General features: G+C 42.4%; 1 protein-coding gene across 9 annotated transcripts in view; it reads right to left on the reverse strand.

Annotated features, from left to right (window-relative positions):
* The window catches only part of pou3f3b (POU class 3 homeobox 3b), a 168,275-nt gene that overhangs the window by 144,935 nt on the left and 9,015 nt on the right, over window positions 1–14,325 (reverse strand). For 3 of the 9 annotated variants that reach the window (XR_003691781.1, XR_003691777.1, XR_003691782.1), the window contains exons 1-3: window positions 12,118–12,422; window positions 10,925–10,993; window positions 10,587–10,694 (exon numbers count right to left, since the gene is read on the reverse strand). The gene's annotated coding sequence lies outside the window, so the exon portion shown is untranslated. Of the gene's footprint in view, window positions 1–10,586; window positions 10,695–10,924; window positions 10,994–12,117; window positions 12,423–13,660; window positions 13,821–13,921; window positions 14,026–14,325 lie in introns of those variants that run through there. The other 6 variants (XR_003691780.1, XR_003691779.1, XR_003691783.1 and 3 more) reach the window with 5 other exon arrangements.

The following is a 14,325-nucleotide window of genomic DNA, read 5'->3' on the forward strand; positions in this document are numbered from 1 at the left end:
GCAGATCTCTCTCTCTCTCTCTCATCTCTCTTCCCTCAGCCTCTCGTTTGAAAACACCTCTCTCTTACTGCCGCTTTCCGCTCCCTCCAGCTCTTTGTCTTTTTCTGTCCCTTCCTTCATCTCACACACTTCTGTCCACACTCAGAGGCCTGGGAGGTTTGTCTAGAAGGTGTAATGTGTGCCGAGTCTGACCCCAGTGACCACCAACCTCTAGGATCAGGACATCCATTAGTGGGAGCTAACGGCTTCATCTGTGCCCAGCACTGACACCTCCCGCTGGGCCTCTCCATCTCCAACTCTCCCTCCTTTCCCAACGGCCTGGGCTCGCTACTCTCTGGGCTTCACGTTCATTTTTTTATTTATTTTTTTAAATCGCTGCAAAACACTCCACACAACCGTCTGCTGCAGGAGACACTGTTGTGGCTGACATCCAGAATTACGGGGTTGGGCTTTACAGTAGTTATAGGTTGAAGGGATTTTAGTCATCTCAATGTGACTCAGCATCCGATCCCAGTGACAAAGCACAAGTGACAAAGTTTCTGCCTAGGCATGAGTTGGTTGGGCTTGCATTGTATTTGCACATGCAAGCCTTTTACTTCCTATTTAAATGTGAGTATGCAAGCAAAGTTACAAATTGAATAAATATTTCTCAAAGTATAGAGCCACGTGATTAATCTAAAATCGCAATTGCGATGTCACTCGGCGATATGGAGAAAATCAAATATCACGATATTTTTGACCAAATACCTCGATATCGATACCGCAACAATATTGTAGTGTTGACTATTGGTGCTTTCACAAAATATTTACACAATGAGATTTTTGATAAATAATCATCAGTAAGGTGGACATAATGAGTAAGAGGGTAAAGGCAAATAATAGAACAGTTACAACAGTCTGGTAAGTTCAGAAAATGACATCACTTTACTGTAATGCAGCCTTTAAAACCAGGAAAAGACACCACTTATGCCATATTACCATATCCAAAATATAAGACGATATCTAGTCTCATATCACGATATCAATGTAATATCGATATATTGCCCAGCTCTAATAACCACAAAAAGAAAAAAATGGTGTGCTGTGTGCGTGACACTCCAGTCTGTGTGCACTGCAGCGTGTGCGTTAATACACCATTCCTGTCTCGGGCTCCCAGACCGGGGTCGGGAAGCAGAGGGGAGACATTCCCTCCGGGGTCGTTGCTCTTTCGGGGGCAACACCTTTCACTTTACCGGCCGTATAGACTACAGAAGAAGCCACTGTGTCTTGAGAAGCTTTTTGCTGTATTGTTCACCGTTGACTCACTTTACATTGTCTTTGCCATCTCTTTTTCCTCTTGCTTTTCCCTGACACAGCCACACTTGTACGCTTAGTTATCCCCGCTCCAACACCGCTCCCACTCGCTCTCCTTGCTTGACCTCTCACAGACTGACGTCACACACTCAACACACCTGCCATTGTTATCATTGTAGGTTTTCAGGATCTCTTTTCTCTAGACTCACTTTTCATTTTCTCTGTACAGTAAGATATGACAAATTTCTTTACATGCAAAGCTGGAGCTTTCAGGGCTCTTGGTCATCTGGCGCCTTAAGGCACGTTCGCTTCCTCCACAGTAGGTAATCCAGCCATGACAGCAGCTGGGGTTACCCTGGTTACCTTAAAGCCCCACAGCACTCAGATAATTTTTCTACATCGTCGTGTTGGCGAACAGAAGATGATCTCGTCGCTAAGACGCCGCTGGGAGATCAGGAGCATTGAGATGAAGGCGGTGCGAGAGGCGAAGGGGCTGATGGGATCTTTGAAAGTGCTGTGGTGGACACCTGGGCTCGTGGGAGATGACAGGCGGATGGTCACGACGGCGGAGTTGACGAACGGTGCCGTTATCAATCACAGGCTGCTCTATTAATTTCATCAAGGCACTGTGCCGGCTGACATTAAATGACACGCCAGTTGGTCCGACGGCGTCCCTGAGGTGGCAACACGGCCGGCCGCCGCTTTTGAAATGCAAATCAGGCTTCAACCTTAAACAGAGCCGCCCGGCCGAAATTATCTTTCTGCCTCCGAGTCAGGTGCTCACCCTCCCTCCTTTCTTTTACCTACCTTCCCCCCTCTTTCCCTCCTGCCCCTGTTCCTCCACCAAGTAAGTTGACCCCTGTGGTACCGGAGATGGAGAGAGCATCTTTGGAAGAAGCGACAGATAAAGGCAAAGGTGGAGGAGGGCGGGAAAGGAAGAGGGGGAGGAGGAAGGGAACGGCAGTGCTGACACCAGCGTTCTGTCCTGATGAAGGGCCAGAGGAGCGCCACCGCCAAGCCCAGGGATTAAGACGTCTCAAGGACAAGGAAACATGGGAAGGAGGATGGAGCACAGAGGTGTGTGTGTGTGTGTGTGTGTGTGTGTGTGTGTGTGTGTGTGTGTGTGTGTGTGTGTGTGTGTGTGTGTGTGTGATGACCACACACAACCTGCATCCTTCGGTCTGTCTGATTACCCCACACTGAGGAAGGCGATGGTGCTGCTACCTCAGAACTGAGTTAAACTTCAGGCAATCCCTTTTCACAATAAAAGCCACCTGAAATCAGTATGCAATCCAATACGCACACCGTGGTTCCTTTTGGCCCTCGGTTTCAAAAAATACCACTTTAGAAGAGCTGTGCCATTAGAGCTGTCAATATTGTGAAGCATTAGCGTGGGCCCAGACAAGGAAGGATTGGTAACCAATATGCAAGAAGCTGCCATTGTTCCTGGAAAGGCTTTTTCCTCCTCTTTCTTCTTTATCTGAGCAGACTGAACACATTAATTTTAATTGAGACATCAGACAAGAGCGAAACAGAGAGCGCTGCCTGGACAGGCTGCAGATACATGACGGAAAGGAAAGAAAAATATTCAGACGGTGACTTAAAAAAAAAGGCAGAGGGAGAGGAAATGTGGGGGTGAAGAAAGGAGGTCCCCGCGGCAACACAAACAAACATATGATAAACACATGAGAGCTATCTCCCTCTTTATCTTTCTGCCTCTCCTCGCCTCCCCTATTTCTCTCCCATTTTCATTCCGCTGCCTCCTTCCTCCTCTCGTATGTCTTTAAAGAACAAAGCAACGCTGAGCAAACTCTTTCAGCACACAAATTCTCCACACATCGCCCAAGTCTCCAAAACAATACGTTAGCTGTAAACAGCATTTTGTACAGTCGACGCAAATCGCAGATCCATATGACTCAGCAAGCGTTACAGTAGCTTTGATTTATCCATTTTAGTGCACTGTAATCACAAATGCTACAATGCACAGATACACTTTTTGAGAATAATGGGTTTTTAAAGACACCCCTTACACTCCAATTAAACTCCTTTAAACTTTTATCCTCAAAACAAGTGAACATCTGCCACTGGAGTAACAGTATTTCATCCTGTTTTCAGGCAAATATCTTAAATTCTTTTTTTAGAAAAGTATTTTCTAAAACCAGCTCATATTTGTCAATGCAAATGCAGCAACCCGACTCTCTCTTAAGATTCAGGGCGTTTTCACACCTACTTGTACTTGTTTGCTCTGGTCCGAATCACTATATTTCTGTGACCGAAACATTGCAAGCTGCTACAGTTTGGATGCTCTGGCGAATCGCAGATTACAAAGCATGCCCGACAACGGGAGCCGCTTAGCTCAAACTTTGTTAGTTGGGTCGGATCGTACCGAAGCGTACCAGAGTTACTTTGTTTCGGTCCGCTACAGAGATTGATTGCAGTTTTCACGCCTGCCCAAACGTACCATGCCAAAGGGGGTAAACGTTCGAGGGTTCGATTCAACTGAACTTAACAAGGCATGTGTGAAAACACCCCCAGACACTAATTAAAAAAAACAATCTTAAAAACTTTATTTCTGTTGGAGACCGGTTGAAATATTCCTGCAGTTCTGGCAGTTTTTTTCTTCTTTGTTTTGTTCAAAATAAAAGTTTTTAGGACTCAATTACAGACAATCAACTTCATAAAAGCAAAATGTGGCAGGATGTGGGTATCATAAAATTTAAAGACTTGAATATGATAATATCTTAGGGATATGAGTGTGTGTTTTAGAAAGGCTCGAGTGTGCAAAAGCTTGCTGTTTGCATGTTCTATGGCATGCAGATCATCTTCTGAATGTTTGTGCGCATGTACTGTACCTGTGCATGTATTTGTATATAGAGCAAACAGCCAGTAGCTATATGTGCACACACTGTGTGTGCACGCGTGTGTATGTGTGTTCAGGAGTCAGGGGAGGGAGCCATAGAAATGAGGAGCAAAGCCTGGGATGGTAAGCACGGGGAGACACCTGGCACAGAAACTTAAGTGCTTCCACCAAGTATCATCAACCCAAGATTAAAAGAATCGAGGGGGAATAGTGGGAGGAGAGGGATGCAGAGTAAGGAGGAGAGAGGGGGAGGGAGTGATCACACATATGACAAGATGGGGGTAGAAAGAAAGAAAAAAAAAATCAAGAGGATGAGGAGGAATCTGGGAGTAGAAACGATCAGAAGGCAACAGCGTGAAAGGAAAATGCAGTAATACAGTTTGTGGTGTGCAGTTAGTAACACACACACACACACACACACACACACACACACACACACACACACACACACACAGGACGTGAATACACATACATACACATGCAATACATAGCATACACTTAGGTATAAACCAACATTCTTTGCTGCTTGACAGATGATAGGGTGTTATTTCCATGAGGATTGGTGACATGTGGACTGCACAGGGAAGGGAGGGAAAACAGTAAACACTACAATATATACAACCGTCCTTGCAGATAACTGCATATCACTGTTGTCACATACGGTGGAAAGATAAATATGAAAAAAAAAAAAAACTTTAAAGATGTATTTAAAAAAAATTAAAAAATAAAGTTTCCCAACTGCTGGATGCTTCACCTCGCAACGTTAAAAACACAACAATCGCCATAATTGGAGTTACAAGGTTTTATTCCACAAATCCCCTGCCTTAAACCGCATAGCCTGATTACCAGACAATCGTTCCTCTGATGCCTCTGTCTAGAGACTAGTCTGTCAAGGGCCTGCTGATTACTGTACACAAATACCAGGCTAATATTCTCTGTCGATGGCGAACAACAGGATGTGTGCACACTGCAATCTATGGCAGTGTTCTGCGAGCGTGTGTGTGTGCTTTCTGCTCCAACTCGTCTTCAGAAATCGGTTTTGATTGCAGAAAGTAACTGCGGGTACGCCTCTTTAAAAAGGACGTCTATGCTCTCTCTTCCCCATTTGCTGCCACTCCTGCGAATGGTTATTATTATCGTCATCAGCGGAGAACGCAGAAAATCAGGGCCCTGACAAGCAATCTCTTCCCCAACTCAATCTCTCCCACCACTGCAAGAAATATCCATCCTCTCAAGTTATTTAATCCAGCACTGGGTATCAGTCGTGCTTTTCTTGGAAACTAGTAAAGAAACCTGCCTACAAAGGGAGAAAATGTCACTTTTTTCCACAATGTTTACACTTCATATGTTCAAAAAAGTACAAATACGTTAATACTGATGTGACGATCTGCTTTTTTTCATGCTATATGTGAACATTATTGCCCTAAAACTGCCATTTTCGGCAAAACAAATCCTGACAAAATTGAATTTTCATGGGTAAGAAAAGAAATTAGCTCAATTTTCTCACTCGATTAAAGAATAATCTGATTTCAAGACCGAACGTGTGACTGAACAGCTTGTTAGGTCGGGCATTTTTTGCAGAGCATCTCCCTCTCTCTTCCTCTCCATCCAGCCAGTGCACTTGTGTGCATCCTACAGTCCTGTTGACAAGAGCAGGCTTACAGCCGGCACACACAAGCCCCCCCACTACAGGCTTAATAGCGTTTCAAGTGTTTTCTCCTGGACTCGTGTTGAATCTCCCGACTGAATAACAGGCCGACATCAACGTGAAGGGGCTCGAGGAGCCAAGATGGCAGCCGGTACGAACGCACGCACAACCAGCGGTGGAAGAAGTATTCAGGTCATTTTACTTAAGTCAAAGTAATTATACCACACTGTAAAAATACTCCGTTACAAATAAAATTCATGCATTGAAAATGTTGCTTAAGTAAAATTCTGTAAGTATCATCAAGAACACGTACTTAAAGGATTCAAAGTAAGTACTCAATGCAGAAAAATCCTCCCATTTTAGAAAACTGTAAACGATCCAAAAAGTTCTGACAATCAACTAAGTGTTTAATGGTCTAATCATTATATTGTTGGGTAGTTTCATTTATAATAAAACATTGTATTTTATAAACTACATGTGTTTTGTGTGCAAACATCTTAATTTGTAAAATTAACTAGTAACTAAAGCTGTCAGTTTAATGTAGTATTTCTCTCTGAAATGTAGCGGAGGAGAAGTAGAAAGTGGCATGAAAAGAAAAGAATCAAGTACTAGTATTATTACTCGAGTACAGTACTTGAGTAGATGTACTTTGTTACATTCCACCACTGCCTGCAACCGTCCCCCGGATAACGGCACAGAAATTCAGATCCGGCAAATGTAGCAGCGTCTACAAACGCTGAGTGCATCATTGCTTTTAGATAGCGATGACGACTGATGATGGTGCCGTTGATGATCAGGAGGAATTCATACAGTGTTCTACTATTCAAGGAGGAAATTAAATGGCAAATGAGATGACCCTCGGGTCCACAATACCTCCATTCAGAGGCCAGTGAGTCATGATTGCAGGTTCTTCTGTCTGACAGTGAGTCAGGTAGACAGCCTGCCTGTGTCTAGGACATAGGAGAGGAGGTATAGTTCAGCTCGTACTGCGGCTTAGCACCGATAATCCAACCTACAACTCTCCTCTCCTTCTGAACCCAGAGAGAGGATGAAAGATTTAGACTTTCACCCTTGGTCTGTGAGGCCTTGCTCTTTCTCCCTTCTTTTTATTCCTCTTGCAACCATCCCATCTTCCCTCTCTTCTCCATCTCTGTCTGTCTCTCGTTATCCTTCACCCCGTGACTCAAGAGGAAAAGATCTTGTGATGATTATTTCGGAAGCGTGCTGATACCATCTTTGTGGGTTTTTCTTGCCTCTTCTCATCTAGGAAGAGGTTTACAAAGCAGCAAACAGAGAGCTGCCTCGTCTCTCCAATGCATCCTTACCTTGAAGCCTATTAAACAACTACCAGTAGCCTTTCAATATGGATCATTCAATACTAATAGAACAAGACAGCGTAGCATCGGCTGCATAGAGTTCCTTCTTGAGGGTTTTACAATTTTGACTAGATGTTTGGAAAAATAGTTTGGATGAAGGCTTCTCTCATCATTCGTTTGCTGAAAAGCTACATTGGTTTCTGGTCTGCAGTCGTCCATGCTTTGTCAGAGATTCATTACCTCCATGCATGGTTTAAATTGCCTTACCAACAAAATAAGTCAATATTAGACCAAAATCCATCACAGGATAGACTGGGACGGGCTCAAAGTCATTAGGGCTGGGTATCTTTCAAAAATGTATCAATACTTGGACTTCGATAAGGGTTCCTTTCGATACCAATGTTATGAAACAAAAAATAATTGACATTATGGCATAAATCTTTGTATTTCTTTTTCAGCTCCTACTACATAAGCCCCGTCTCTGTACAGTTTCTCTTGTGTGTCTCTATGACATGTAACGTTAGACAGCCAATCACAGACATTATTAGATCTTGGTAGATTGGCTCACTGACGCTGATAAGATTTACTCCTTAGGTATTAAAATTTGGGTATTGAATGACGGGGCATTTTTCAATACTCAATACTTTAAAAGCAATTTGGTATAAAAATTTTAGGTATATTTTGTATTCTGTACAACAAAAACCTTCAGTCGCTCAGACTTCATGACTGCTAAAATGTTACACCGACTATAATCATGACTGCTGGACGGGATAATTACAGTGCGAGCGCTGACATCCATTTCAAAAAGTTAAAAGCAGAGGCGGGTGAAACAGACAAAGATTTAGAAAGGAAATCAGAGAAATGAAATATATAAAATTAATTTAGTCCGTGCAAGTACTTCCTCCCACTACCTACTCTTCCTGATCCCTCTATATTCCAAACTCATTTGGCAGCCCGCGTTGCCCCTCGCCTGGCATCTAACGGCTTTGATGTAGTCGGCAGACGCCAGGCGAGCGCCGTGGTAACCTGTGTTTGAGAAGTCTGTGAGCTGCCCTCTCTACATCCCTTCTCTCTTCTGCCATCCTTTTGTGTCTGTCCGTCTCTCTCTGCCAGTTAATGAGCCATGCAGGACTGCCATCATTCTGTGTAGTCATGTAGAGAGTCAGAGAGAGAGGGGAGAAAAAGGGGGTGGGAGGGGTGGGGGAGCTGGAAAGACAGAAAATGGGTGAGACAGTGAGAGAAGAGAGTGGGGACATGATGTTTTCCCTCACCTCCTCCCTAATCAGGCCCCATCTCTCTACCAAACACCACACGGCAATTAGACCTGACAGTACTCTGACTCCCACAATCCCACTAGGAACACTGAAATCAACAAAAGGGAATGCCTGAAAACCGGCACATCTTCAAGAAAACAGAGCTCCTGATAGCAGAGATGCAAACACTGAGGTAAAAATCTCAAAACTATAAAGACAGAATAAAGCCTCGTGCGTCCCATCGTGCGTGGCCAGATGCTGTGCAGGAAAGTGGTCACGACTGTGTGCACGAGCAGCCTGTAGTCCCCAGAGGACGCCTTTCGGAATAGTAGGATGATAACAAATACAGTCGCGCTCGCGTGCATGAACAGCGAGCTAATTGGGATAATTAGTTTGTTACCTCGCTCGTTATTGCATTTTAATGCTGTTCAATGATCAGGAGGGCTGGAGCAGGATGCTGTATGTATGTTTGTTTACGTGTGCTTCTGCGTGTATCCACATGGGTTCATGCATTTAGACACTTAGATTTTGGGGCGATTAGGTAAGGTTACAGGAACGTATTCAAACCAAATACAGTAACTGAAAACATAGAAAATGCTCTCAGTATGAAATATCACTAATCTGTGGGTGTGTTGAACGCATTCCAAGAGTTACTTTGTAAAGCAAATTGCATTTTCTGTGCCCGATTTCCCCCCATCCTGGTGAAATATCTACTTCAACGTCAGTTAACGATTTCCTAAATTTTCCAGTGTGCCTTTCAACAACTTCCAGAGAGGGGACATAAACTTGTTGCATTTAGCTTGGGGGGGGGGGTTAAATGCGTAGGCAGGGAGAGAGTAATAGTGATGTTGCTGCACTTCTGTCAAATATGCAACATGTGTTGTAGCGGAATTTAATTATGGACAGCTGACGGAGAGAGCGGTAACTGCTGCTCCTCTATGATGGATTAATGCCTCCATGATTGTTAAACATCAGTGGACACCGTGGGTTTTGAAAGGCGTCCTCGCTCTTTAAAGCTAAGGGAAATTTGATCTAATCCCAATGATGTTTTGATGAATGAAAAACTACTGCATTGTAAGTGTCTTAAAGTGACATTGTCTGCTTAATGCAATGTCACTGGTCTACATGTGGGTAGTTAAGCCGAGAAACATGAAAGGTACAACAGCAAAATGGACCCAGAAATTAGGGCTGCACAATAAGAGGAAAATATGCGGTATGCGATAACAATATTACTTGCAATAAACAGATATAGGGTATATGTATAATGTAATGTATATACAGATAAGTGTACTCAGTTATGCATTTCTGCTTCTTTCAGTATTCGGCTAAAATACAACAAATTGATTGTTGAATTTAAAACAAAGGAAAGAAAGGAAATAATTTACCAAAAAATTTTCTTTAACAAATTGAACACTCAATTGAATTTTTATATATATATATATATATATATATATATATATATATCTCTCGCAGGCTTTCGCGATGCGTTTATTGCGCCAATTGATATTGCAATGACGATATATTGTGCAGTCCTACCGGAAATGCCAATATTCGCTGTGGTCTTACTAATAATTCTTGTATTTTAGGGTGGAGTGTTCCTTTAAAGTACATCTTGACTGCGACATTTCCACACTAAAATCATATGAATAAATAAATAGCTTTAAAGTGATTGTAAAACAGAGTATAAACCAGGTATACATATATTGTAATCCATTCTATATATGTAGAAGTCACAATGTATGCACAAAAAAAAAGTTGCATGTGCGCTGCAGAGAGAAGAGCCCGTGTCCAGCTGACAAAAGCGAAGACGCGACACCTCCGAAGCTCCATAAATCTCCCCTCTTGAGGAAGCCATTTCATCCACACACATCAATAGCCAACTCTCTAGAGCGAAGCGCAGCAATAATTCCAGATTAATCATTCCCTCACGGAGCCACTTGATGCGTTCAAACGCACCCGTGACCTTCAGCTCTGCCTCTTTCTACATCATATAGCCTGGGAATATAAAAGCTTATTAGCTCAGAACATTGTTGATACGTTTGTTCGAAAAGGCAGTGCACTAATGAGGCGTTGCAGGACGCAGGCGGACACTGACTATCCTTTTGGAGAATTATTTTATTTTCCCCCCGCTGTAGGAGCACAACAATACTCCACTAATGGCATCTCTTTCACAAATGGGCAGATAAAAAGATAGATGAAGTACAATATTGCTTTACCATATCAAAGGGAGTGCCATCCATGGCTGTCTGTTGGCACGTTGATGGGTGAGCAGGAAGGTGGACTTCTATAGACGCGTGATGGACATGAGGAGACAGCTGGAGAAGCTGCCAGAGAGAAAGAGAGTGATGGGGGAATGTACACAGACCAGGCAGAACAAAAATAAAAAAAACAGACATAATGACATTGCATTATAATAAACATAAGCATGTTAGTTAAGGAAAAGGCACAGATAAGACTTTTAGAAACACATTTCAGATGAAAGAGTGCATTATTTTTGCACCTATACATCCTTTTACTGTCTTTGTGCATCTTACCGACAGCACCGGATACTTACACACAGACACATTTGTTGACACACTCAGCAGCAGCGCCATGGTAGCAGATCATAGTAAATCAACAGTAGCTGTAAAAAGAGAGGAGAGTTACTTTACAGCCCTAAGATCAGGATAAATCTGCCTTTTCTGGCCTCATGCTGAAGCTAAACATTGTTCCAGAGCCAAGTCTCAAATACACTGGACCCTACACTTCCCATAACGCATGAACAAGATATTGTTCTTTTCTTCTTACATTATCCAAGGTACTGGGGGTACCTTGATTTCCACAAGTTCAATTTAAGACTTTTTTTTTTTGGGACCTTTTTAATACCATTAAGAATTAAATTTAATACGGGGGCAGCCTCTAGCTCACCCAGGAAGAGCGTTTGCCCCATGTTGGCTGAGTACTGCCGCGGCGTTGGTTCGACCTGCTGCCCTTTCCTGCGTGTCATCCCCCATCTCTCTCCTCCTTTCATGTCTATCCACTGTCACTATATAAGAAAAGGGAAAAACCCCAAAAAATAATCTAAAAGAATTTAATTTAATACCAACTTCATGAACATACTTGCAAAAGTATGTAGGATATATTAGAATATCAGAAAAAAATTGTTTACCAAGTACTTGAACATAAGACATGTTATTGTACTATTCAATACATACATACTTTGTGACGAAACAATGGAGCTATTTAATCTTATGAAAGGACAACACAAATGTTAGACCTTTTGTGAACAAAAGGTAAGACTTTTAAGACCTTATTTTGTCTATTTACATGGCTAGCAAAAGCTAGCCCAGGCATGGCTTTCCCTATATACCACAGGTGCGCTAATTGGTCAGAACCAACAACGCAGGATTCATGGGGGAGCTCCAAACTCTAGCCGCAACTAAATGTTACGTTTTAAATTGTAAAATATTTCTTCTACACATTTTCAGCGCTTATTTCTACATCCCATATTTTCTGAAAACGGCTAGATTTGACCCGAAGTCAACACAAGGGTTAAGACTGGCTCATATGATTTCTCAGACACACTGTACATACAGGCTTTTGTTTCAAACATTCATTTAAGAATTTACAGGAAACGTAGTGTTTGTTTCACTAACAAATATGCTTTATTTAGTTGATGGTACCAGGGTATCTTTTGCAGCGCACACATCAGGTTACTTTTGGATTGTCTTGTTTCTTTCTTATGAACTTGATTTCTTTTGAGCTCACCAGTGTTGAAGGTTCCACTCTGTGGAACGGCTCCATGTGGTCTGCGGGGCAAAAGGTTGGCACCTGGAGCAAGAGCTGCTTTACAGGGCCCAAGCCAAATTGGACACTTCCACTACTCGTCACGTCATGGGGGAGCGTCCTTCTTTCTTTAGATATCTTGTCACTTGATTTACATTCTAAGTATTTTTGTTTTGGTTTATGTGTAATGTAAGGTAAAATTTTTTGGATCAAGTGTTATGTTTTTGATTTTAGTTTAATTAGTAATATTTTATTGTAAGTTTCCACTGTGTCAAAACCTGGGCCACGTTCAGTGACCGACAAAACGTAGCAACACGTTTATTTTTTGAACTGAAATGGGGTGCGTTGAACGCACTGTTGTGTGCGCAAGCGCTCTGCCTTTTTAAACCACGAGTTTACAGAAACGTATCTGCTGATTGGGTATCACCTGGGACACAGCCAATGAACGAGAGACACTCCCACTAAACAAGAGAAGACATATCTCAAATTTAAGAACTATATCCCGACATAAAAGTACAACGAAATGACGGAGTAATAATAATCTGTACATATACAGCAAATAATATTTGGATGAGTGAAAGAAAAGAAGTACAACACCACAGAATTAAACAAAAACATTTCAATGAGCATTAGAGGCAGCGTTACGTGGACGTAGGATAATTAAGACCCGTTTGAAATTATTGAAGACCTTGAACACAATACTTCCGCGGAAACCCTGGTTAGGTCAGTTGTACGTTGAGTTTGTTGCGTTAAGAGCTCTATTTACGTTCTGTTTATTGACCTCTTAAATGAGCTCATTTTTCTTTGTAAACTGTTTGCTAGTTTTTGTGACTCCTTATACCTTACTGCTTGCTGCCTCACAGTAAACAAAGCAAAAATGATACACACCACAGCGTGATGAAGTGAAGACTGATTCTAGAAGAGTTACCACAGCACCCACACTACTTGTATGATTATCAGACTCAGATTTCAGATACAACGTCTCTTTATGTGCCCATACTGCCAAGTGACAGTGGATGTCAGTCAGCTCTGTGTGTACCTGTCGCTCAATCTAGTGCTTGCCAAAGATGTGTCTTTTCTATTGATACTGCTTCCAGGAAATAGCCATGTGCGCGTACTTTAAAGACCTATACAGCTCTCACTTTCTCCTACCTACTCCTTTTGCTTTTATACGTTACCAAACTAAACCGCCAACCAGATGGAAGCATTACATGTTTGTTTTTTTATGTACGATTTATTTATGGAAATTTCAATACAAGAATATATGTTCAGGAGTTCTCACAGATATGAAGTGAGAGGATTACAGTATGCATATAACAATGCATGGGACAGCCAAATGGTTCGCTTTTAGCACCGGAGGGATTTAACGCCCAGTGTTACAGTGTCTTCTGATCACTAGCCTACATTTTTAATTTGACTTTCCCATCATACGCAACATATGGAGTGATGGCATCCCGAGCAATCAACAGAGAAAACAGCAATCACTCTCTCATTACTGTCCTTTCTGTGTGTCCCTTACTTTTTTTGTAAATTCACTTCCCGTCACAGGCTCCTGCTTGTACGACTTATTTTGTGCTGAAAGCCCCCAGAGGAGACGTCAGGAGACTCTCACTTAAGGGCCGCCTCCGAGGGGGAAACAGTTTTGACTTTGTTCTGGGCGGCGAGCGCTCTGTGGGGAAAAATGTCTAAAAGTTCCCACATAATTAGAGGAGGGAGTGAGAGGTAAAGACAAACCCTGCTTTAGATGGCACCTTAAAATAGTAAATCAACTCAGGCTTGGACTCACTTTTTTTCCTGCCACATATTGATGTCAGCACCCCGGAAACATGTTACTGTCCTCGTGTAGTCGGTTCATCTGAGTTGAGGTGGGGACACGGGTGGAAAATAGTCCTGAAGAAAGGAAGACAAACACTTCTTAATTGTTTCCCAAATGGTTTGCAATTTAGTTTGTGCTCTCCTTCAAAAAGTCTTGCAATAAAAGGCAATGTCTACAAACAAATGCTTTAAAAAGGATTGCTAACTTCCTGTCCTGACATCTAACATCTCAGAGGTATGGCATTATGGGAATATGGTATTAAAGGGACAGAGATTTTACACGTGAAGATGAGTTTACTCATCATTAAGAGAAGGCTACCGCTCAGCCTGAATAATAATGCCTTCTGTGGCTCTGGAGGAGCTTTGTCAAGTCTG

Source organism: Perca flavescens, chromosome 24 (genome assembly GCF_004354835.1).
Source record: "Perca flavescens isolate YP-PL-M2 chromosome 24, PFLA_1.0, whole genome shotgun sequence".
In the NCBI taxonomy this organism is placed as follows: Eukaryota; Metazoa; Chordata; class Actinopteri; order Perciformes; family Percidae; genus Perca; species Perca flavescens.